The sequence below is a fragment of the Passer domesticus genome, chromosome 3 (genome assembly GCF_036417665.1).
Source record: "Passer domesticus isolate bPasDom1 chromosome 3, bPasDom1.hap1, whole genome shotgun sequence".
Taxonomy (NCBI): Eukaryota; Metazoa; Chordata; class Aves; order Passeriformes; family Passeridae; genus Passer; species Passer domesticus.
The window spans coordinates 99852050-99876003 of NC_087476.1; the positions used below are offsets into that span (position 1 = coordinate 99852050).

The window sequence follows — 23954 nt, forward strand, 5'->3', positions numbered from 1 at the left end:
ATCAGAGGTGTAATACATGGAGTGCTTTTCTATTCAGAGAATAAAAAAGAACAAAAATATTTGCAGTTCATACTCTTTAACAGTTAAATAAAGTATCTGAATTGTGCTAGAAAAATAAATGTATTATCTCAATTTTTAAAGATACAGCAAACATGGTAATATGGTTCTCATTATTATCACAGTCACTAAAGCTTTTTAATAATTCCTGGATGAAGTCCAAGGAAAATCTATACTATATCTTCTACCTCACTGTACAAGAATAAAATGTATGGCCAGTCCCCTTATCAGCCATGTAATCAAAAGAAAGTATTGTACCAGAAGCTCTTTATAGTTTCAGGTGCGTTAAAAAAAGAAAAAGTGCATTAGTTTCCAGCTCTCCAAAAGGTCAAGGTTCCCAGAAAAAGAGCTTCTTCGTGTTTGTGAAATATACAATAGCAAAAGTGTAAGCCATAGAAAGCAATGTGCTAATATTGCCAGTAAAATGTAAAGATTCCATCATAATAAAGCAATTTAACCAACAGATTAATTTGCTTTTGCAAATTAATTTCAACCTTGGCTTGCAATACAGGATGGTCTGCATATTGCCAGAAATATGTGATAGTTTAAAACCAAGCTATATAATTATCTGTTTGAATTTTAAAATGTTTTTGTATTTTAAACAGAAAATTTCATCATTATCCTTCCCCAAGCAAAATTTAAATTAAAGAAACTTCATTTAATGATTAATCAAATATCAGATAATGAAACAGGAAAACCAAGAAAATCCATGAAATTGCATTATAAGTAATTAAAAGGATATAAAAATTGAATGCATAATTTTTTTTTTTTAATTTCTTCAATTACTAATCTACCTCTACTAATTTCAGAGCCCTAGCAGAGTAAAATACTCTTTCCAATGGCATAACTCCTGATAGACTTTACCTTTATTCCTGGCTAAACACTGTTATTTCTACTGTCCCCAACATTTGTTCACACTAAAGGTTTATAAGATAATAATATGAAGGTTTCTTTCTCCCATATCCTCCCAATAAAGTTGTTTGGAATACTAGAAGTATTTTCTCCTGTTGAATAATGACATAAAATCATGGCCATGTGTAGTAACTACACCAAACCAGAGCTGAAATTCTCGTTCTCAGCTCTGCTATGGACTTTGAGAGCAGATCAGTTTAGATCAGCACACCCCACCTTTAGAACTGAATAATAATAATGTGGTCTCACTTTCATTTTTTTGCATGTTTTATGTAGACTCTATATTCTTACACATTTAGACTCTAACAATACAAAATTAGGGAATTTTTTATACATGTCCCATGCCAGTTTAAGGGAGATTCAAATCTATATGTATGTTACATGTAGCTCTATAATTAAAAAATTATTTAATTCAGTCTACTTTAAGACTCATCTTAGGCCTGAACTTTATCAACTATAAACCACTGAAGTGTAGAACAATCGAGCTTTATGACTTAGGTAGCCAGACTCATTGTATAGCCTAAAAATTCCATCAATGAATTAGTTGATCATAAGTTCTTTCGTTCCCTGGATATAGTTGTTTATCTCCTATTTGAAACAACATTATAATCCTAATATTACTACTAATAACATGGAAAAGTCTATTTGAGTAGAAATAATGAATTATCTTTATGTAAGCAGGATAAATTTGTGTGTTGACAATGGCAAAAGTGTACAGTTATATTTTGTATTCATATTGATTTTAAATTTAATTGACTGGTTATTTCAAACTGAAAAACAATCTTATTGAGAAAATGAATAAAGTTTACACCAGTTTTGGAAATTAGTAGACCACTAACAATTTACACTGATGACTCCAGTGAATCAAGACACACAGCTCCATTCTTATGTCCTTATCTTCAAGATAGGGGATGGAATTTCCCTCAAATTTTTGTAGCAATTCATAAACTGTAGTTAATCTTATAGCATTTTTCCAGTATTTTATTCTGAGCTGTAAAGATGACAATAATGTTCAGTATTACAAAAATACTTATTTTATATTTGGTCCAGTTTACATAAGCAAAAAACTTTGGGCTGAAAAAGTTTGACAAAAAATCAAGGGACATTCATGGTAATAGAGGTGTTATAGGAAAAGAATTACGGTGAGAAAGTGGAGAAAAGGACAGATTTCACAACAAAGAGAATTTGAGGAAGCCTGTAAAAATACCTACAAATAAAAGATTGGTCAAATATAAAAAATTGGAAGTAATTATTGGACTTGACTGTTAAATGTAACAACTGAAATGTTCTTATATTCTCTTTAAACTTTCTCTGGCCATTTATTTTCTCTTTAAACTTTATGTGACCAAACGGCCAGTAATGCATGAGGTAACTGGCAATATAACTGTGTAGAAATATTAGCAGCAAAGGGAAACACTATTGCATAATAGTGCTCATAACAAACCCACAATGGACAGCTAGGAGCATATCTGGAACTGCACTTGAGACCAAAAAAAGGGCAAAACCCAAAATGGACTCTTTTTAGAGGGACCCCATATCAGAGTAGCTGACTACAAAATCCTCAGCATCATTCACACTGTGGTTGCACTGCCTGCCACTTCCAGGCAAGCTGACTACGCCGACACAGTGACCTCGCAAAAGCAAGTATTTGCTCCTACAAACGTGGAAAGGTTCACATCCAAATTCAAAACACGCTATCATGAGGAAAATAGCTTTTATCTGGCTTCCTTTGAAGGCAAGACATTAGCAATTAATTCAGTCTTGCCTTGGCCTACAGTATGGATTTCTTTTATTTCCTTTCCAATACTTCCACTGAGTCTATGATAAGAGGGAGGGAAAAAAAAAAGAGTGAATAAATTCTTGGAATCAGTAAGTTCAGAAAAAAAGCCCAACAAGGAATGTCACATCTGGTCTGATTTCAAGACTTATCTGCTGACAGGAAGAGAAATTCAGAAGAAAGAAAAGAGAAGGAAAGAGAGATACTATTTCATACAGCATCTGCTAATGTACATATTTAGGGTGCATTGTAATCCCTGGTACCATGTAACAAAGTAAACCTTTTTTAGGGAAAATTTAACACTGTAGCACTGTGATAGCATTTTGCTAGAGAATTCTTTGCAAGAAAATTCTTTGCTAGAAATGTTAGTATTTATCTCCAGAGATATGATAGTTTCTTGTCTTTAGAGAAGACTATATCAAAGTAACATCTTTAAACTTGGGCCGAAGTTAATGAGACGGTTTTTAATTTCATTTCCCAGAAGGGATTTCATTCCAGTCATGGGACAACTCTTTCTTCAATTCTGTCTTTCAGAGAGGTAATTTTTTACACCTGCAGTTCTATCCTTGCTGCAAAAATAGACATAGAATCCTAGAATGTTCTGAGTTGTAAGGGACCTTAAAGACCATCTAGTTCCAAATCCCCAGACATGGCAGGGACACCTTCCACTAGATCAGGTTGCTCAACGCCCCATCCTCTGAACTCACCACAACAGGACAATACCCTTCTTATATTGGGAGCTCCAGAAGAGAACAAAATACTCCAGATGGAATCTCATGAGAGCAGAGCACAGGTGGAGAATCCCCTCCCTTGACCAGCTGGCTTTGCTACTTTTGATGCAGCCCAGGATGCAGTTGCCTTTCTGGGCTGTGAGCATGCATTTTTGGGTCACATTGAGATTCTCCTCTACCAACACCCCCAAGTCCTTTACTCCAGGTCTAGTCTCAATCCATTCTCTGCCCAGCCTGTGTTTGTGCTGACTGAGATGCAGGACCTTGCACTTGGCCTTTTTGAACTATAGGAGGTTCACATAGACCCACCCCTCAAGCTGTGAGAGTCTCTGTAGATGGCATTCCTTCCTTCCAGTGTGCTGACTGCTCTACACAGCTGGATGTCACTGGCCAGTTTGCTGAGAGGTGCCCTTGATCCACTGTCCATGTCGCTGACAAAGATGTTAAACAGTACTGGTCCCAGCACTGGCCCCCAAGGAACACCACCCATCACTATTATTTACTTAGGCATCAAACTGTTGACCACAACTCTGAGTGCAACCATTCAGCCAATTCCTCATCCACCCAGTGATCCATTTGCATCTCAGAGACAAGCATGTTGTACAGGACACCCGCATGCTTTGCACAAGCCCAGGCAGATAACATTAGTCACTCTTCCTTCTTACTGATGCTGTAACCCCACCATAAAAGGCCACAGAGTTTGTCAGGCACTATTTGCCCACAGCAAAGTCATGTTGACTGTCACCAATCACTTCCATATTTTCCATGTGTCTTTGCATAGCTTCTAGGATGATCAAGACATTGATTTTTCAAGGCACTGAGGTGAAACTAATTGACCAGCAGTTCCTCAGGTCTTCCATATTTCACTTTTTTAAAACAGCAGTTATGTTTCCTTTTTTCCAGTCAGTGGGAACGTCCAGGGTAGTCAAGGGTACAAAGGTAGAAATAAATTATCGCTAGATGCTATCATCACAAAATCAGGTACTAATTTGAAGAAGGAGAGAAAGTTTTTTTTGGAAATCCATGGGAAACCAGAGATGACAGAAACAGCTGCTGTTTCTGACCTCATGCCATCAGAAAAAACACAGAATTCACTCACACTTAGGGGCCTGCTTCAGGACCAGAATACAAGTCAGGAACCCCTGACAAGCAGAGCACAAAGAGCCATATCACAATACTTGTCCAACAGCTAGGGAAAAAAAATTCCGATGGTAAATGTATCCATTGTTCATCAACAGAGAGCAAGCTACAAAGCAGCATGGTGACTCTAAAACACCCCACAGACAATTTTGTCTCTGTGAGAGTTCAGATCAGGAAGATACCCATAAGCTCTCTTAAAATATGAACTACTCTCTAGATATGTGCCTTCAAACAAAGAAGACTGTGCTGTGACTTCAGAATTTTAAGTACTTCACCCTACCATTGTTCGCCAAGAAGCAAATCTTTTTAAGTGCAGGCCTCAGCCAATGAAGTATTGACAAAGCAAACATGGTAGAAATGAATATCATATGTGCAATTCTGGCACCTGAGCCTTATCATCTGCACTGTTTACCTGAAGAATAGAAGTGCTATTGAAAAGATTAAAGACACCAGGATTCTAATCTAAGTTGGGGTCTGGTTTCCCATCACTTCCTGGCTTTCTGGCTACTCTTCTTTGCAGAATGAGTCACTTTACTCAATCCTAGACTCTTTCCATTTCTCTCAAATATGAGAAAACTGTTTCATGGTCAGGGCCGCAGTGGTTCTCAGGATTTATGAGTGAGAATATCTGCCTACAGAACACTGAAAGGAACAAATAATTCATCAATGCCACTAACTTCTATGTCTTGGTTTGTATCCAAATTTTTCATCCAAGTTTGTAAGAGTTCAGCCTGGGACTTGAGCTGCAACACAACTGATACGTTAAAACAGAAAAAAAAAAAAAATTGGCTTCTGTAATCGTGTATATGAAAAATATACTACAGGTAAGTATTTTGCAATATAAAATTCAGAATACATCTTCGGTTTAAAAAAAAAAAAAAGCTTGTATTAAGACTGGAGAAATCCTCATGATAAATATCCTAGAGACTTAAAAGTTTTACTTTTAAAATCTTCTACATCTCAGGGAATAAGTGTTTTTCCTAGTGTCCCAGAAATACTAACAATGTGCAGTCACAGATTACTGATTTTTTCCTGTTTATTTTCAACATTTACCTCTCATGATGATGTTAAGAGGGCTGAAATATTATCCTTGTTATTTCAATTTGTGAATTAGGATAGAAACATGTTACAGCAAAGTCAGAAAGAGTTATTTGTTTTTCTATTTCTTTTCGTATAAATCTTTTTCTGTCTGAGGTTTAAGTTTACCTCCATTTCTTACATTTTCCTGAAACAAACAAAACATAATTAATGGAATATGAGCACCTATTATGAAAGCAGTGTAAGATACACCATATTTTAGAGTAGCAAATAATAGCTATCATAAATTAAGCTAGGTAAGGAACACTTTGTTTTGTTTGCTTATAATGTACACAAAGATATTCAGCTAGAGATTTGTCATGAAAAATATTAAAAAACCCAAAATAGATTGCCTTTAGTTTTTAAAAGGTCAGCTATGGCAACTATTGTCCACTAGGGAAAAGAACTCAAACAAAGAGATGTTCTGAAGATCTGCTTTGCAAATTTTTATTTTTTTTTTACCTACTGAAATTAGCATAACATTGTGATAGAAAAGCTGAATCCTGCTGCTGAGATAAAATCTAATTTTCTACCTGCCTCAAGGGAAGAGATCTCTTCTTTGAAATGAACCTAACAATGATAATAGCTGCCCATTATTCCAAACATAATAAAATTATTATGCAACTACTTCACTGAGGATTTCAGTCACTCATGGTCCTTGAACATCCCACAAAAATTATCAACAGACTTAGGGTAGCTAACTCTGTGGATTTCCACCATATTGACTTGCCCATACTACGTTCTGTGGAGAATGAGAATAAATCATAGCTTATTTAGAAAATCATGAAACATTGAAATTGCAGATAGATGATTTGAGCTGCAAGTGTCCTACTAGACATTAGTTCTGCAAAATGTCTGTTGGTACCTCCAAGACCCATAACCTCTACAAAGCTGGCTCTCAGTCTCATTGAAAACAAGTCAAAATCATGTCAAAAGATAAACTATTAAAATAAAACTTTACTTTAAAGTGGCCTGGTTTCACAAGGTACAGAAGAAAAGGAAAATTCCTAGCAAAAACTAAAAATCAAGAAACAAAGAAAACTGTTTATTGCAATTCACCATTCATTCCCATAGCCTGATGTGGACAAAGTTTCTTTCAGATTGCGCCTTTTCAGGCATTGAAACCTCATGAGAATATATGTGCAACTCCAAAATTAAAATAAGGTATATTCTATGAGAAACAAGACACCCAAGAGATTATCTCAGAAGCTGAATACTGATCACTCTAATCCAGCTACCAAGATGCTCAATGCATATAGTATAGTTAGTTATAACTCTCCAGTGTTAAATTAATCTAAGATTAATTTCAAATGCTAATGCATTTTTATTTGCCAAGAGCTAGTTGGGTATTTAGTTCTGGAACAGTTATTGGTGAATAAGGAATTAAAGCTGTTACAAAAATAGTATAGTTATATGAGAAGACTGTTTCATCATCATCATTTTTCAGACTAATTCACTTTGAGAGATGAGTTCTTATACTAAATGCACCTATTAATCATGGAAGTTCTTTAAACCTTTATCAGACATTTTCTGTATTTAAAAGCAACTCTCTGACTTCAGTCACTGTAATTTTCTCAGGATTTTAGATCTAACTGGAAATAGGATTATTGATCTACCATGACAAAAAACTAGTCTATATTAAAAAAAAAAAAAACCCGGAACAATCCACGTTCCAAATAAATTTTCTTTTATTATTTATTTAGTCCATATATGTAACCTGCCTTTATCAGTAAAGACGAAGGGGAATTTCACTAACTGCAGTTATCTGCAGAACACTGAATTACTTTTTATTTGGTGCACAATGAATCATGTGGTCATGGGTGGAGAAGGAAAAAGACAAGGCAAAAGAATTGTTTTCTGATCAGGAACTTAGAGTGTTTCTGAGAAGCAGGCCAAGCAGTGGGATGTCACTGTGGCTCAAGGGTGAAATGTGAAGAGTATAACACTGCCTCTTTGCAGCCTTCATAAAGAAACATTCCCTCTACCCTGGGTGAGACCTGACTGAATCTATCAGTAGCATCAAGAAGCTGAGTTCCTGGAGAACTAGTGCAGAGCCCTGCCTTGGCAAGGAGAGAAGTTGATGACACTACAGCAGGAATGCTCTGATGTATCTGAAAGTGAATTTCATGCAAAATGCATAAAACGGAGAAGATCTACTCTTTTCTGGACGAATTATAACTTAAGACTAAAGTATGGGCATTTCAAAAACAGGGACTATCGAAAGGATAGAAGAATATTTGAAATCAAATTCTCCATTTGCATATAAGCATTAAAAATCATATTTCCACAAACTAAGAGCATTAATCTTGCTGGACAAGTGAAATTATATTTTATATCCAGGAGATATAATTACATAAAGAACCAAATGAAAGTACAGATATATGTATGGTGTCTCTCTTCTGGAGGTGGTGAAATTACTTTCACCCAAATTCTTAAAGTATTAAAGATGGTTTATCAACAAAGCATGTTTATCAACAAAAGAGGCATTTTGCATATATCTCCAAAGTCAGTGGACAACAACTGCGGTAACTACTCCATATGTCTTTCAGATTGTAATTGAACTGTCTAGAGTAATGAATGAAGCATAGAATAATATGCATCCAGTTTGCCTTTGTTTATTCACACTGTCAGCCTGACTTTGGTTCACTTTTACAGGCAGATTTCTCTATTAATGGCCATATAGTTTCTTTCAAGTTTAACTTCCCAATGCCCAACACTCCTTCGGGTACAACACTCATTACTGCGCTGGATTAATAACTGAAGAGATTTTCTTTCTGTCATTTTTTTATGTAAATAAATAAATGGAAAAATTTTAGAATGCCATGAAGTACATTAGTGATACTATACACAACTTTTCTCTTCACAGTAGCTTAATCTCTTCTTTAAGTTCAAACATGAAACATCAGCCAACAAAAATTGGCTTTGAACAACAATTTTAACAAGTTCTTAAATACATGAGAAAAAGAAGGAGAACTGGCTTTTCTTTTCCATTCCAAAATATATCAAGCAAAATATTCTTCCATGCAATAAATGTTATTCTCCAGTGTGATTTATTCCACATAAGTACATAGAAAATTCAACCTTAAGTAAATATTTATTTTTGCAATTAACACAGGCATACAAATGTATGTTTACTAAGTGTATTTTTGGAGTCCCAATTTGCCCTCCATAAACAGAAATTCCAGTAAAACTGAAATATATGTCCATTTCATCCTTTGAACATGAACCAAATCTCAACAAAGTCAAGAGGAAGCATCTTTTCAGCAATTCTGCTGAAGTTTAATTGAGCTTGTAGAGATCCATTTGGGGCTTAGAGGGATAGAAAACTATCACTCCCACTCTAAAATGCATATGTTCCTAGAGCAATAAAAATTTTCTGCACATTCATAGTTCTAGTCTTCCAGACAAATATTATATTGTCTGGCAGTTTTTATGTATAAACATAAAACAGCTGAGACAGTTTTATTGCATGAACAACCTTACTGATAAGACTAAGAACGGGCCAGGACTGTTCCCCTCTCAGTAAGCATCTCCACAGCTGAACATACAAGAGTTCTATTCTTTCAAGCATTCATTTAAGGATTCTGCTTGGTAGCAATTGTAAAAGCACATACCTAAAGGAAAAAAAAAAAAGACCAACCAACCAAAAAAAACGTCCACACCACACACAACAGCAGCAACAAAACCCCACAGTGTATCCTTTCCTTACAAAGTTTAGGTTATTGCATAATTACTGGTTTTGACAAACTTTAGTTGATAAAACTGAATGGGAAAATTTTTCCATGTATTTGTATATCTAGATTCATATCTATAAATTGGTTCTAGCTTACACTTGATGAATGGCTGAGATCTACATTCCCAGTCTCCATTATTTTTTATTAAATATGGCACCTGAATGATTAGGTCATCTCTTTTCTTTACAGAACCAATCACATGCTTCTTCCTAACAGCATGGATTGTAAAGTCAGGGAATGAAGTGTCTCTTGAATTTTTGAAGGAATCTGCCATTTCTCTAGATGTAGGCAGTCCTGTATCACTCTGCATGTCTTGTAGCACTCACCTCATTGATCAGGATAGGAATGCTTGGTGTTTATCCAATTCCATGTGAGATTCAGATTATTCATGTTCTTCTGCAATTATATGATGGAGGGCAGTTCTAGCAATGTTATAACCTCTCACCCTCCCTAAACACAGCTACAGAATTTCAGACTGTTCTCTCCATTCATGGAGAAGTCCAAAAGAAAGCAGCTCAACCCTAACACAGATGTGTCATTAGATCAGAATTCCACAAGAAAGATCTTCAAGAGTGAATGGGCTGATTCCTAGGTGGCCATGTAAATCTGTAGTTTGCACTGTTGCTACAGGTCAAGGAGTCAGTTTAACAATAAGAAGTTTGGGTGCCAAATTCACAGAAAATTGCCATGTACTTTTCTGCCAGAAAAGGTCAGGGTGCACTCTAAAATCATCCAACAAAGCAGTATAAGATAAGCCTCCTTTATCCTAGAACAAAAAAGATCTTTTATTTGACAAGTCCCTAAGCCTCATGTTATGTCATCTTCTTGTGACTTATCCTAGACCATGCACTGAGTTCCATAATTTCTAGGAAGAGTGCCTGTGGTTCATGATGATTGAAGAGCCCACCTTGGATTTTGCCAGCTCCAGGGAAAATACAGAATCAAAAGAACTTTTTTAAAATAAAAAGTAATAAAAAATAACAACTTCCCACCTGAAGTAAACAGCAATAAGTATAAAACTTCCCTAAATAAGAAATAATAGGACAAAACACGTGGAAGAGTACACCATTACCCGCATAAGACACAGAAGACATGTTTAAAATTATCCAGAAGACTGAAAGGAGTTGGAGGATTTAGAGCTGCACCATGACATTTTATACTATGCATACTTCACAGGAAAGAAATAAAATATGAATAGGTGCCTGTAGGCACTACAAGGGCTAGAAGTGGGTATGAATGCTTGTACAATATACTACTAATGAGATAAATGCAAACAAGATTATCACTCCAACAGAGAAATGTCACACCTAGGATAAGGATGGTGAAAAAGTAACTGGACTGTAAAATGTTCAACTACTTTTGAGACACCTGAGATTGACAGGTGATGCTGAAATCTGGATGAAAAATTCTGAGAATGTTTCATGCTAATGATTTGTTATGTGACACTATTACCACTGACTACAAGTAAGCAGCAGGATTAACAACTCAGCATGGTCCTAAGTATATTATGCTGCTAGAAATAACACCTTTGTGTAGTACAGTGACCTGATTTCTGACTTGGTAGGAACAGAATTACAACTCAATAAAATCAGCAGAAGAAGGTACAAAATGAAGGAGGGCAACAAGCCCAAAAGGAAATCTGAACGTGCCAGTGCGAATGCACTCAAAATTGTGCAACTGGAGTTGTTAAAAAATTAGCAACCAACAGGTATATAACCTTATTCTCAACTGAATACATAGTGTCCTTGGTCCTACAATTGGGCTCTGACAAAAACATTTGAGCAGCAGGTTCTTCTATAGCTGCCAACACATTAAATTCCTACCACATATTCCAAATCAAGTTGTGGGTGAATCTGTAGAGTCCGGTCCTAGAATTCTTCAGTAATATGGGCTGGATAACAATGTCTGGCAAGGTAAGAGTGTAAGTGTAGATAGTTATAAAAGCAGCACGAATGTTTGCAACACATGAACAAAGTCAAAATTGGGTTTTGTGTCAGAAAATATCTATATTGTTCTCTCCACCGGGGTGTGGCAGAATCATTGCCGCAGGGTGCTGTGAGCAGCCTGCTCTCAGATAACGGGCAGGCTACAGAGTAGAAGTGGTAGAGACACACAGGCCAGGGGTACACAAGAGCACCTGTGCTGAGCTTTCACCAATGCCTGTGCCAAGGGATTGTGGGAAGTGACTAAGGTTCACAGGAAGCTGGAATACCAACATCTCCAACTGGAGTCGTGTAAATAGGGGAAGCTGCACGACAGCGGGGTTGACACGGGGCAGGGTTAGAGCTTTCCAGGATTCAGTATAGAAAGGTGTTTTGAAAATTGTACCTGTACAATATTACTTTAAATTGTGGTTTATCTATTGCATTACTAATTCTGATCCTGAAGATGCAGTTCACTGATCTTTCATTAACTAGATATCTAATAAAAAAAACTGCCTCAGTCCTTATCTAAAATGTGTGTGTTGAGTAGTTTTCCACTGCAACGTGAGGTGCTATTGCTATCATTCTGACTCCATAGCACTTCCAAATAATTTTAAATGATTGCAAAGAGAGACTCAGGCCAAGCTTTTTGGAGCAGCAGCAGAACCTTGTTTCAGACTTGCTGTTGAGTCCTGAATTGCAAAGAGCATAGGAGAGTTTAAATAACTGTTTTCATTCCAGAGAACTGGGGAAAACAAGTATATCTTTACCAGTGACCAAATTCAGTAAAAGAAAAAAAGTTGGGAAAAAGCGCAGCTCTTAACATACCTGAACCTGATATACCATCTTTGGCTATAAATGGCAAAGCAGTGCTATTAGATTTCACAGCTTTCTTTTAAGCATGAAACACTAAATAAATTTGGGATTGTTTAGCCTCCTTTAAAACATCCTAATGCAACATTTAGAGGAAAAATTGTCATTATTTCTTGCTGTTTGCTCCAAAACAAAAGACCAGAAGACACAACAAATTCAGGAAATCAAGTGAACTGATTAATCAAGCCAGTCTTTCTGCTCATTATTACAGAACTGGAATAAGTAGTTTGCACTAGTCCTTCCCTTAATGTTCATATCTGCAACTGCACACAATTGGTATTTTTATAATTAGATAAGTATGTTTTCTAAGAGCTGGTGAAAATGTCAGAATGCAAGAAGTATGTTGACTAGCTTCTGTCAGCTCCAAGACACAGCAGAGTTCTAATTATATGCTGGAATATTAATAGGTGCACTAAAGACAGGTATGGAACTTCTCATAACCATCTGTACACATATGAAAATAATTTTAATTGATAGCTTGAACTCTGTTATGAATTGACAATGGAACTTAAAGAAAAGTTTTGTGATTAACTTTATGTGCAGCTGAGCTGTTCTGAGCTATTTCCTCAGACCAAGATACTAATCTTTTAAAACAAAATGCATACTGGCATAAAAACATTAGAGACAAATAATGCTTCACCAAAAAAAAAGTCCATTGGGAATTTTGGTAGTGACTAAATTAAAAGGTGCACAGCATTTTATTTATGGATAATGCATTGCTTGGTACAACTCTATGGAGTAGTTGAATGTAACAGAAGGGTTTCTTGCAACAGAGCACATACATTCCTTATCCTGTAGGACAGTGGATGTAAAAAGAACAATTAGGGATAAAAATATGTTTACGTATGTAAGTTAGGTTAAATGTTTGTAAAACATTTGCATAATGACTAACTTAAATGTAAGGCTTCCTACAAAAATATTTAAGTCATTGGGAAGATTCCTCTCAACTTCCATGAGCTCTGACTCAAAAGCTTGTACAGATTACAGCATGTTTCCTACAACCTTGCTACTACAAAACACACAAGAAGCGTCAACCATAAACCACAAACCTTTTTATTCACTACCATAACATGAAGCAGTGATTTTCTGCTGCACCGACCTTTGGCTTATTCCATCTGTTCCATTTTACCTCCAAATCTGGAACCAGCACAACGAGAAAGGCTTGTTTAGTCACAAAAAACAGCAAGAGAAGAAGAAATAAATAACAGCATTAATAATATATGCAAGAATAAAAAAAAAATCGTATACAACCTTAATTCAAAATAGACCTGGACAGCAAGGGAATTTCCAGAAGACCTGACTATACCTAATGATGGTGATAACTTCAGCATGGGGAAAAACTCACAAAACTCAGTCTGCTGATCCTTGTAAGACCTTGGTAATGGCAATCACTAACATTTATGTTCCACTGTGCCCTACTTGTACACACCTACATTAAAAAATAAGAATAATGTCATTTAGTTCGTTTGGGTTTGTTGCTGTTGTACTTAGGGGTTAAATAACAAATCATCAGTTCAGAGTACTGAAAAAAACCCCTATTTTCTAACCAAATGAAAGTGCCCCAATAGAAAAAATTGCTCTTATTCTCACAGTGTTATGTGCAAGAACACCCACCAAACATTGTTTTGAACAGGATTTGGAGATGAGCAATTCTAACAGGCAGAATTGGAGCTGAAAGACAAGAAATGGCAAGGAATATCTCTTCTTGTTCATATTCTTCCCTTATAAGTCTTATTGATTTCTAGCAACCTATCTAGAACTATTTGCCCAAGAGATGGTATCAGTAGGACAGAACAATGTGATCAGATAAACAGTAGCGACAAATTGTTGGCATTGCTGTCAAAATCATTGTTAAAATTTGTTTCTTCACACTCATCATTGCAGGTACCTGTATGAATCAATAGGACTGAAAAGAGAATGAGTAGCAAGAATGGTGGATTCTACCTCAACCTTTGGTACAGGCATGAACATACTGAGCTTGTATGACAAAACTGAATGCAACAAAAGGACTGGTTTTGTACACCACACCATCAACCTTTTTTTCCCTGAGCGTTAGGAAATCACTATTTGATCTTTTGAAGATCACAAGACATTACCTAAAATTAAAAAAAGAAACTGAAACAAAGCACATCTTGGGAGGAGAAACACTGTTACACTAACATGGCTGTTCTCACTCTGACATCCCCACAGAAGGAAGGTCAGAGTAGTTTCATAAGATGCTTTCAGAACAGCATGTAGGTTCTCTTAAATTAATACATAGGTTGTGTATTTTGGACACATTTCTCCCCATTTTTCTTTCCTTTTGGGAGATTACTGTTCTTTTGAGTCCATTCTTAGACTTTTGATGCCAGAGGCACAAGTGTTATTCTCAAGGTGAAGCATCCCAGTTCTCTCTCTTGTTCCTGTCCTAGGGGAATAAATGAGGTCAGAGTCTCAGTGGAAACTCTGAGTGGAACTCAGCGTTTGAAGAATATTCCTTCTGTTTAGCAAACATTATAGAAAATTATCCAGCTGAGAGGGTAAAAGAGAGATGATTCCTTTTGACAATTTCTCTTCTTACTCTCTCATGGTAAGCAAGCAATTAGTTTTTACAAATAAATTCATGACTGGCAATTTGTTGTTCTGATCCTACAAACATTTCAGATGTCCAATATGAATTTTCACCTAATGTAATCTGCACAGTTTACAAGACTATCCAAAGGGATTAAAAAGCTACCTTTAATACTTCATCTGCAAGTCTTGGTTTTGTATTTGAAAGCAGTGGAAACTGAAGAAAATGTAGTACTAAAGGTTTGTTGCATTTACTGCCTATCTCTCAACAACAGCATGGCAAATCATGCTAAGTGCCTTCAAATTCTATTGATGGAGAATTGAATTCCAAATAAAATCTGTGAATACACAGTTAAAAATTAGGGAGGATGTTGGAAGAGGATAACCTATAGGTAAGAATCTATAAAATACCATTGTCAAAAACCACCTTCAAATACTGAAAAGCACAAACTGACCATCAGAGGGGTTTATGATTAAATTTGCATAACAGGCATCTGTGAATCCATTTTTTGTCTCATTCATACTGCAGGCTGACTGAGCTCAGCAGCAGAGGTAGACAAATTCTGCTTATACACCTTCCTTACAAATCTTAATTTTCCTCTGTTTCCTAATTAGAAAAAAAAATGAAGTATTCAGCATTTTTGCTGATTTTGTTTCTTGATTGCAAGATATGTTCTTGAAGAAAAAAATTGATCATCCATGACAAAGTCAGCCAAATAATCAGGTCAAGAAATTTGTAAGTGGTGTTTGGGGTGCTATAAATTTTCACAAGAAATATGCATCTTCAACTATGCTTTGTTTAATGTTATGGTTCATAACAGAATGTATCATTGAGCATTATTACTTCAAAGCACAGTGCTTCTAATGAACCCTTTTATTCTTTTAGAAGATGATGTGTTTTCTCAACAACAAAGGAAATGTTGCTGACAGATGTGTGTGCTAATTACGACAGATTTGCTTAAACCAGAAAACCACCAACAACAGCAGAGACTTCACCTGACTGAGCAAGCAATATGCAAGCCTGCAGAATTAATCACAGCAAACAGAAGAATAATGGTGGACAGTAGATGCTGCAATATCAATATCATCAGTATGGCTCCTTAGATTACATTAATGCTCTTAGCATAACAAGAGACAAAGTTCATAGGAGGCATCTGTGTATGACATTTGGAACAGATATGTCCTTCAAATCTTATAATAAATTCAGGATCTACTCACACAAAAAAAACCCAAAAAAACAAAAAGAAGACAAAGTACAGCCACAAAAACTACAGAAAGCAGTCAGTCCCGAAGAAGGGAGTTTGCTGTTAATTTAGCAATGTTAAAGGGACAATAATAAAACTTCATAATGTATCACCTGGCAAAATGAGGTGACAGCAACATGCATATTCCAAAGACAGTATGATTAACAGATACAGTCAGCAAAGAAGAATAAAAGGAAAGGTCAGAACAAAATAAGCGAGATCCAAATGAAACTCTCCTTGTAGCAGAAAAATTTAAAAAATCTCTATGGCTAGGGGCTTTGTTATAAAATCCAGGTTAACACCTCATACTGTATATTTTTCTGTCATGAATACACTTACTGGTTTCCTCTATCCAGTAACCTATCCTAATAACATGTTAAAAATTGAAGTCTCTTTAAAAAATCCACTACTGTTATATTTGGGATAAATTTTCCATCAATTTCAGAAGATCTGAGATAGAGACTGAGAAACTGACAAATGGAAAGCATGATATGTATATCTTACCACTTTATAAAATCACTTTGAAAAAAGAACAAAAAGAGGTTTGGGGTTTTTTTGTTTTGTTTTGGGGTTTTTTGTTGGTGTTTTTTTGTTTGCTTTTGGTTGTTTTTTTGTTTTTTAATAAAAAGGCAATCCCATGGAAGCATAGCCAAGGGAAAAAGTATATTTAATTATTTGCTCTGTGTTCTGATGTTAGTTAAAGCAGTACAGCTGTTCTTTGTTCCTGCTAATCAGACTGTCTCTGACTGCAATCATTTGTTCAATCTAATTTTGCTCACAGTTCAGTCTATCCAGACTCACACAGAATCATATCTGCTGTATAGTTTTCATACAAAAAATACTGGAGGATTAGCTAAATATTTCACCCTTTGATAGAATGTGAATATCAATAGGTCTGTATTTCCACATCTGGTTAACAGTAATAGAAACTTTCAAGTAAAAGAAATTACTGAGATGGTTGAAAAATTCTGATTACCACCTACAAAAACTCCCTCTTCATCTTCTAATGGCATGGCAGAGTCACTACGTTGGTTTGGATTTTTCCTGCAATAATGAAACTCAGCAAATGTAACCTCAAATTTGTCTGTGAAAGTCCCACAGGGATAAAGCAGATCTGTGATCTGAGATTCACTGGGCTGCCTGTGCAGAAGGACATCTCTGTACGTATGAAGTTTAGAGACTGTGAATACTACACCACACAGCTGGACCAAACTACTATTGATTGCCACCTGGTAGCAGAATAATGTGCTCAGGGAGCTCTTTGTGCAAGACACTGCCTTTTGCTAGTAAAGAATACCTTCAAAAAATGGGTTCACTTATAGTTGTTTGCAAATAAGTACAATTTATCCATCCACAAAAAATGAAAAATATTTTTTAGGAATTTCTCGCACATATTGTACACTACAGAATGGTATGTACAGACTCACTCATTTTTCTTAAATATTTCCTGTGACCCTTCTGTAAAATTAAAGAAACCTACAAGCCCATAAATAAACTTACTTATCTGAAACACTGGGCAAGTTTCAGATAATGTATGTGACAAAAGAGTTAACTGCTGAGCTTAACTGAATAGCAAACCTGAGAAGTGAGATAAGCAGGAAACCCATAGCAGACAAAGAAAACCCCAACTCCTTATTTTTGGTAAGTGAAGGGAAACATCTGGACCTCAGAAGGTCAGACTGCACCAGGTTGCCTAAGAACACTTCACAGGAAGCAAATGTGATTGGAGAGGACTAAAGGATGTCTGTGTACTATTGGTTAATCATGTTTAATATTTCATCCATGTATAAACGCCTCAAAAAATTCCTAGAAATACCATCATTCCCATATGGTGGTAGCAGGGGGCATCTCATGATCTTGAAATAAATCTGTTATAATTCTACCCTTGTGTCCTTTAGTCAAAAAACATCCCAAATAGTTTTTAAAACACTCTATCAAACTTTATTTTTTTTTTAAGTCTGTGTTCTGCATCTTCTTCCCTTCCGGTTGCTGTGACTATCATAGCTTAAAGTGTAAGCAGTAATCACCACTTGTAAGTAGATGGCACATTATCAAAGCATATTTATAAACAAAATGCACTTGAAACATATGTCTCAGCCACACAGTAAGATGTCTGAGATCATTCCTTACTGCAAATTAAATATAGCTTAGTTACGGTGCTAGCAGTACTAGTAGAGTAGATGTGCTTAGCACACTTGCTATTGCACATCTGTTACTGAGAAACTTAAAAATGCACAATTCAAGCAATGAGCTGAAGGAAACAGATTCTGTGTCCTTTTACACTTTAAAGTAAAATCAAGATTAATTTCAGTAGAACAGAACATCCAGGAATGCATAACCAAAGAGCTTACTTGCCACCACATTGCTTATCATCTCATCCAAAAGCTAGAGGATTTTGAGATACTGCTGCTGCATCTCCATAATGTGCATTCTGTTTCAGTTTCACAAACCTTTTCCTAACGGGACACCAATGTGTACAATAGCAATTACAAAGTTGATTTGCCAATTATTTGAAGCAGAGAAAAGAAAAAGAAAGGTGTTAATACATTAAAAATAACAAGAACAAATCTTATTTATAGAATAGAATCACAGAGTTAAGGCTGGAAAGGGCCTTTAAGATTCTTCAGTCCAATCATTACCCTAACATCACCTAGTCCACCACACAATATAAAACAAAATCACTGTTAATGTCAGAAATTCCAGTACATGTGCTGGTGTCAAGGAACACTTTGGTAGAAGAGTGAAAATTTTCACCTTTGCAGCTTTCCTACAACTTTCCTGGGTATACCCTTCAGTCTGATATCTTTTAAACTTTGATTTAAACTGATTCTTGTAAGTTCAGGTTTATCTGACAGTCCATTAGTTAATCACATAAGGACAAGAGCCTCTCCATCATAGATAAAGATGACAATTATTGCACTTTTTTTTTCCCTCTATCCTTCTAAAAGAGGTTTTCATAAACCACTCAGAATAAGCAGCATTAGTCTGTCATTTGGCAGCCATAATGAACACAGTCTCAGTGGTCCAGTTTGAACTATTTCCTATTTCAATTTTTTTCTTTAATAAGGATTTTCAATGTATTATTAATGAAGGTGTAGGGAATAATTTCCTTGTTAGGCACCAATTATGCCACTGAAAGACCTTTACTGTCACCATATTTTTTGATAATTCCAAAATGTTGCGCATTCAAAGTTGAAGTATCTGTGCCACAGATCACAGAGAGCGTCAATGGATAAGTAACATTTCAGATTTTTATTTAAATATTCTTCTGGATCTAGAATATGCTATACTAAAGGCATAAATTCCAGATCTAAAGTTACATAGATGATCAATCATAGAGATGATATCTATGATCTGATGAAAACACTGTACAATAAATATACCAGAAACATCTAATTAAGATGAAAAGTACTAAGACAATTCTGTAACTCGATGTAGAACACTTCAGTCATTGTATGGCAAGCTTGTTATTCATCTTGTGGTTTCCCACATTCCACATAATATTTTATGATCTAGAAGATCAATATTTAATTATACTATTGTTGTGGTTCAGCTCCAGACACCAACCAAGCCACAGGAAGCCATTCACTCATGTCCTCACTATGGGACTAGGGAGAGAATTGGAAGGGTGAAATCTGGAGACCTCACGGGTTGAGATAAAGACAGTTCAACAGAGACAGCAAAAGCCACACACACAAGCAAAGAAAAACAAGGAAGAAGGCATGGCATGAAGGTGACTTGGGAAAACAGACACCATCACTGTGAATGCCACCCTCTTCCTCTTTCTTCCCTCAACTTTACATATTGAGCGTGATGCCCTATGTCATACATATACATAAGTAGCAAAAATGGTATAAATTTGCTTCCTCCTCAGCTTATTATTTCCTTTAGGGTTATATATATCCTAACATCAAGAAGGAACAATTATATTCCATCATCAAATCCACCTAGCTGAAACGTACATTTATTTTCTGCTTAATCTAACTTCTAGCTGTTCGCTTTGACATGGTGTTGGACCACCTCTCCTGCACCTGTTATTTTATCTCTGCACAAGTTCTTGCAAAGCCTAAATCCAGAAAATTTATTTCTTTTGATAAACTAAGCAGACAAAGGTAGAAATTCACTATGAAACAATTTCTATGATCCTAAGAACACATAGGATTTATTACTGTATTCCACTCTATTTAAAAAAAAAAATCCATATTCAAATTTGGAAAAGAGAACCAGATGAAGTTTTCTATCACCAAAGCCATGCACAGAAGCAAGATAATTTCCTTCTTATTTTCTCTACCTCTGTGTATCAGGTCATTTGACACTGGAGCATATGGGGGGTCTCTGACTGGTTTGTTCCTTCGGAATTCATAGATCCTTTCAGAATCACAGTTTCACAGTGTTTCATACTTAGACAGACAACAGAGCATTTCACACTGCAAAATTTTCTCTTTAAGGAAGATCTGGTTAAAAAGCTTCAGAGTGGTGTTTGTAATAAGAAATGGAGTATAACAGAAGAAGTCATAGAGATCATCACCTCACCTCTCTTTCATAATCAAAAAAGTTTTCTGTGCCTTCCATTATGCTGTTATTACTGGGGTTTGTGCTTTCTTTGCTTCTGTTAAAGACTGCTCCACTGAAAAAGAGTGGATACAGCCAGGATGCTGACAAAGAAGGGATGCTTACCTTTTCTCTTGCACCATGTGGTGAAGAACACATGCAGCTCCAGATGGCACTAACAGAAAATATGATTGGGCTACAGCTTTCTAAATCCCTCTGCCCACTCCAATAAACATGTAACTGCTGTAACAGTTGGTACACAATAAATAGCCTCCTTCTTCTGCAAATAAGCAACTGGGGAAACTTGAATAAGAGATTCAGTGAGTTACTTTATGATCACACATGCTGCTTGATCAAAGATTGAGTACGACCTGCTGCATACCCATGAAAAATTAGTTACACCATGTAACCCTAACACTTTGCACCCTAAATATTTCTGTGCTATTGTAAATCAGATCAAACACCACATAAACAAGATGTCATGATCCTCACTCAGCCATATGTACAGAATTATTGAGAAAATGAAGACCATTCTTCCTATTTTGCCAAAACAGATTTCTTTAACCTAACTAAATTTTAGTTAGTGTGTATGTGTTCTAGAAAGGAATAGTTCAGCAGTTTCCCTTGGGCTCTTGTTTTATTGCCTAACTGTCCTTAAAATTTTAAGATACAAATGAACATCCTGTAATGAGCAGTTATTCTGCAGATGATAGAAGGCAGCATTGAAAGGCAGAAATTTGCTATTTTCACTTGTAAATTTAACTGTAAAATTCTTTCAGTAAATCAGTTTTATTATAAAGGAAAATGACACACACTACTGGTATATTTCTTACAGCCCTGATGATTGAAAAGGCTCTTCTGCCTGTTTCTACCTCATTCTGTAGAACAGAGAAGTGTAACCTCTTCATATATCAGTTCAGCTTGTCTTTAGAAGGGTGACACTGATTCTTACCACTTTTGCTTTTTCAGATCTCTTCAGACATTTGTAAGAACCTGAAGCATTGCTGCATCCTCAGGGGATTCTGGGTGCCATGCAATTGAACTCCATAATTTCTGAAGTCCCCCTGGCTAGGGCAAAAACATTCCTGTGTGCCACTGAATGTGGTATCCAAAACTGACACTGAAAACCCAGCCAAAGTTGAAAATGAGATCTACTAAGTGCATAGGCAATGTTTGGTGAGGTACTTAAGAATGTGTTTAGTTCTAGAGAATGTCTCCATGTCTCCATTAGGTATAAGAGCCTAAGGAATCAAGACCATTGTTAAAATAAATAAGAATAGAAGGGAAAAATACAAGAAAAAATTTACACATATTGTCATTTCTGCTTTTTTTGTACTCACATATGTTAAAGTATCCTTAGTACTTGGTTGAAGTATGTGTTTGCTTGATATCTGTCATCTCTTCCAGTATTTAATAGGTTCTGTTTCCATCTCTCAGCAAAATCTCCTGACTTCATCTGAAATGGTAGACAAGAGACAGCCCCTTCAATTATGAGGTAACGAGTGTTTGGAGCACTGAGTTTGGACAAGGTCTGTTCTAGCGCAGTTGGAAATAGAGCCCAGATTTCTGATATGGCAGATGTTTTATTCTATTAGTTTTTCTACCTACTCCCAGGATGAACATCTTAGATTCTCTGTTTGGGAATGAATAAAATAGACCTATTACATTGAATTTAAAAAGGCAATAAAATAAGGAACAAATGAATGCACACAGTAGTCCAGATTCCCAATAGACTTCTAAATGTATTGTTTAACAGATATTTAGATTAAAAGTTTTGACAGTCTCCTTTTTACCTTATATAATTGTCCTTACCAAAAAAAAAAAGAAAAAAAAAAAAAGAGGAGAATCCAAAAATCATGATTTACATTACAATAAATACATGCAACCCAGGAGACCCAGTGCTGTGCTTATCATTAATCATCTTTAAGCAGGCAGAAATGGAGAATTGTACTTCATGGAATGACTGTACAAAACATGTTTGGATTCTGAAAATCCCAAATATGGGTTTTATAATTGGGCTCATACACTTGCAATTTAGGAATCTAAAATCTAAAGTCTAGGAAATGAACCAAGTTTAAAATTAATCACGGTTAAGCATTCAATATATAACAAATCCCAAACTTTCTTAAACAAATACAAATACTGCACTGTAAGTACAATTACAGCTGGAAATATGTAATACATACAGTATCTCATTATTCGGGATTAATAAATACACCTGTCTTGAAGAACTTGTTAGTCAGCAATGAGAGTGAAGGAGAAAAATTTGGCTGTCATAGCTAACCACAGCATGAGCTGCACACAAAAAATATGTTGAAACTTTTTAAAAGATGCGCCAGAGACACAGGCTGTCTCTGGCAAGGTGTTTTCATTAAAGACCTAAGGTATGAATGGTATACGGTGTAAGGTACAGTCTTAAGCAGATTATAGCAAAATTCTGTTCACCCTTATTCAAAGCAGATGAAATCTAAATAAAAGTGGCCCAGAAGAAATTCATTAGTTGAAACCAAAGGAATTGTAATTCTACACTATAAGTAAAAGTATAAAGGGCTTGGGAATTTGGTTAGCTGTCGTATTATCTGTGTATACTCACAGAGAACAAGGATCAATATAGAAAATTTTAGGATGAAGTGTACAAGAAAAAAATTCAGATGGGTATTAGTTAAGACCTAGACCACAAATCAGCATGGTGCTAACAATCAGAGAAAGGAGATCAGAGCACATCTGCTACCCCGGGTGTTCTGTGGAAATGAGAGAGGAACTTGGAAAGGGAAGAGAAGTGACCAGTGTCAAGATGAAGGCAAATCATTTTGTGAAAGAGATTACATAATGAGATAATCTGCTGTGGAAGGTTGCATTGAAAGCCCAGATCCTTTGCAGTCTTACATTTTAAGAAAGGATGGTCCTGTGACTGCTGCACTAGCCTGCAAGCTGTTTTATCCCAAATTTTCTGTGTAACTTTGCTCAACACAAAGGACCTTATTTTTAAAACACCTGAACACTTAAAAGTGAGCACTTTCTTGTTGAAAGAAGAGCAGAAGGTGCTCTAAAATTTCTTGGGTTACATAAGCACAGCTGAAGTAGCAATTTTCTGTCTCTACTTGGAGTTCTTACCATACTGCAGAAATAATACTATTGTTTCAGAGATGTGAAGCATCACCTTGTTTTAGATATATCTGTGACCAATTCAAATTGAAAACACTGTCCATCAGCAGTGCTAAATCTTTATGTGACCAAAAAATTTTTAAACCAATTATTGCTCAGAAGGAAAGAAAATCTAAAGCAAAACTTAGCCAAATGAGAGTTTAGGTAATCTGGCACAACCTTATAATCAGTGGAATGTCAAGACCTTTCCAGACATCAAAACAAGCCTTGACCTGTGTGAA

General features: G+C 35.9%; 1 protein-coding gene across 4 annotated transcripts in view; it reads right to left on the minus strand.

Annotated features, from left to right (window-relative positions):
* PLD5 (phospholipase D family member 5) overlaps positions 1-23954 on the minus strand; it is a 334219-nt gene that overhangs the window by 249887 nt on the left and 60378 nt on the right. For all 4 annotated transcript variants that reach the window (XM_064414641.1, XM_064414645.1, XM_064414642.1 and 1 more), the window contains one exon: positions 21909-22024. The gene's annotated coding sequence lies outside the window, so the exon portion shown is untranslated. The remainder of the gene's footprint in view (positions 1-21908; positions 22025-23954) is intronic.